Consider the following 2857-nt stretch of genomic DNA (forward strand, 5'->3'; position numbering starts at 1 on the left):
TTTTTTTTGCAGATGTGTATCCAGTTATACCAGCACCATTTGTTAAAGAGACTGTCTTTCCCCCAATTAACCAACTTTGGAACTTTGTCAAATATCAGCTGTTTATAGGTAGATGAATTTATGACTGGATTCTCAATTCTGTTCCATTAGTCTATGTATCCGTTGTTGTACCAGTACCAGGCTGTTTTGACTACTGCGGCAGTATAATAAGTTCCAAAATCAGGTAGTGTGAGGCCTCCCACTTTGCTCTTCTTCTTGAGTAATGCTTTACTTATCCGGGGCCTCTTCCCTTTCCGTATGAAGTTGGTGATTTTTTTTCCATCTCATTAAAAAAATGCTGGTGGAATTGAGATCGGGATTGCATTGTATCTGTAGATTGCTTTGGGTAGAATTGATATTTTCACAACATTGAGTCTTCCTATCCATGAGCAAGGAATGTTTTTCCACTTATGCAGGTCTCTTTTACTTTCTTGCAGTAGTGTCTTATAGTTTTCATTGTATAGGTCTTTTACATATCTGGTTAGATTTATTCCTAAGTGTTTTATCTTCTTGGGGGCTTTTGGAAATGGTATTGATTTACTGATTTCCTTTTGGAAGTTCTCTTTGTTGGTGTAGAGGAATCCAACTGATTTCTATATGCTTATCTTGTATCCTGATACTTTGCTGAAATCTTCTATTAGTTCCACTAGTTTTCTTGTGGATTCTTTGGGGTTTTCTGTGTATAAGATCATATCATCTGCAAATAAGGATACTTTTACTTCTTCCTTATCAATTTGGTTGCCCTTGATTTCTTTTTATAGCCTAATTGCTCTGGCTAGGACCTCTAGCACAACGTTGAGTAAGAGTGGTGATAAAGGGCATACTTGCCTGGTTCCCGTTCTCAAGGGGAATGCTTTCAAAGTCTCTCCATTTAGGATGATGTTGGCTGTTGACTTTGTATAAACGCCCTCAATTATGTTGAGGAATTTCCCTTCTATTCCTATTTTGCTGAGAGTTTTTTTCAGGAATGGGTGTTGGACTTTGTCAAATGCCTTTTCTGCATCAATTGATAAGATCATGTGGTTCTTGTCTTTTGTATTATTTGTGTGATGGATTACATGGATGGTTTTGCTAATGTTGAACCATCCCTGCATACCTGGTATAAATCCCACTTGATCATGGTAAATCATTTTTTTGATATGTTGCAGAATTCTGTTGGCTAGAATTTCGTTGAGGATCTTTGCCTCGATGTTCATGAGGGATATTGGTCTGCAATTTTCTTTTTCTTTTGTGGTGTCTTTACCTGGTTTTGGTATCAGGGTTATGCTGGCTTCATAGAATGAGTGTGGGAGTATTCCATCCTTTTCTATGCTCTGAAATACCTTTAGTGGTAGTGGTGTTAACTCTCCTCTGATAGTTTGTTAGAATTCCCCAGTGAAACCTTCTGGGCCAGGGCTTTTTGTTGTTGTTGTTGGGAGTTTTTTAATTACCTTTTCAATCTCTTCTTTGTTATAGGTTTATTTAGTTGCTCTACATCTGATTGTGTTAGTTTAAGTGGGTAGTGAGTTTCTAGAAATTTGTCCATTTCCTCTAGGTTTTCAAATTTATAGGAGTACAATGTTTCATAGTATTCTGTTATGATTCTTTCAATTTCATTTGGGGCTGCTGTGATATCACACATTTCGTTTCTTATATGGGTTATTTTCCTCCTCTCCTGTTTTTCTTTTGGTTAGTTTGGCCAATGGTTTATTAATTTTGTTGATCTTTTCAAAGAACCAGCTTTTGGTCTTGTTAACTCTTTCAGTTGTTTTTGTGTTCTCTATTGCATTTAATTCTGCTCTAATTCTTATTGTTTCCTTTCCTCTGGTGCCCACAGGCTCCTTTTGCTGCTCTCTTTCTACTTGTTCCAGTTGTAGGGTTGATGTTTTGATTGTCACCCTTTCTTCTTTTTTAAATGTTTGCATTTATTGCAGTAAACTGACCTCTGAGCACTTCTTTTGCTGTGTCCCAAAGGTTCTGGTAGGATGTGTTTACATTCTCATTTAATTCTATGAATTTCTTTATTCCATTCTTAATTTCTTCTATAACCTAGTAGTTTTTGAGCTAGGTGTTGTTCAGTTTCCATGTGTTTGATTTTTTTTCCTTGCTGTTCTGTTAGTGATTTCTACTTTTATGGCTTTATGATCAGAAAAGATGCTTTGTAATATTTCAATGCTTTGGATTCTGTTAAAGCTTACTTTATGTCTGTTCTGGAGAATGTTCCATGTGCGTTGGAAAAGAAGTATACTTGGCTGCTCTTGAGTGGTGTAGAGTATATGTCCATGAGATCAAGTTGGTTGATTGTAGCACTTAGATCTTCTGTGTCTTTATTGAGCTTCTTTCTGGTGTTCTGCCTTTCAATGAAAGTGGAGTGTTGAAGTCTCTTACTATTGTTGTGGAGCTGTCTATCTCTTTCCAATGCTGTTAGAGTCCTGTCATTGGGTGCATAAATATTTATTATAGTTATGTCCTCCCGGTGTACTGATCATTTAATCATTATATAGCATCCTACCTTACCCTTTGTGGTGGATTTTACTTTAAAGTATATTTTGTCAGAGATTAATATTGCCACTCTTGCTCTTTTTTTCTTCATATATATTTTATTGTACTTCAGGTGAAGGCTTACAGAACAAATAATTTCTTATGAAACAGTAGTACACATGTTGTTTTATGACATTGGTTAACAACCCCACAACATATTAACCCTCTAAATTCTCAACCTTTTTTTTTTGGTGAAAATACACATAGCCAAAGATACACGGTTTCAAAAATTTCTACATACACAGTTCAGTGACATTGACTATGCTCCTCCATTTGTGCTGTTATTCTCACTTAAGAT

The sequence above is a fragment of the Trichechus manatus genome, unplaced genomic scaffold (genome assembly GCF_000243295.1).
Source record: "Trichechus manatus latirostris isolate Lorelei unplaced genomic scaffold, TriManLat1.0 scaffold00264, whole genome shotgun sequence".
Classification (NCBI taxonomy): domain Eukaryota; kingdom Metazoa; phylum Chordata; class Mammalia; order Sirenia; family Trichechidae; genus Trichechus; species Trichechus manatus.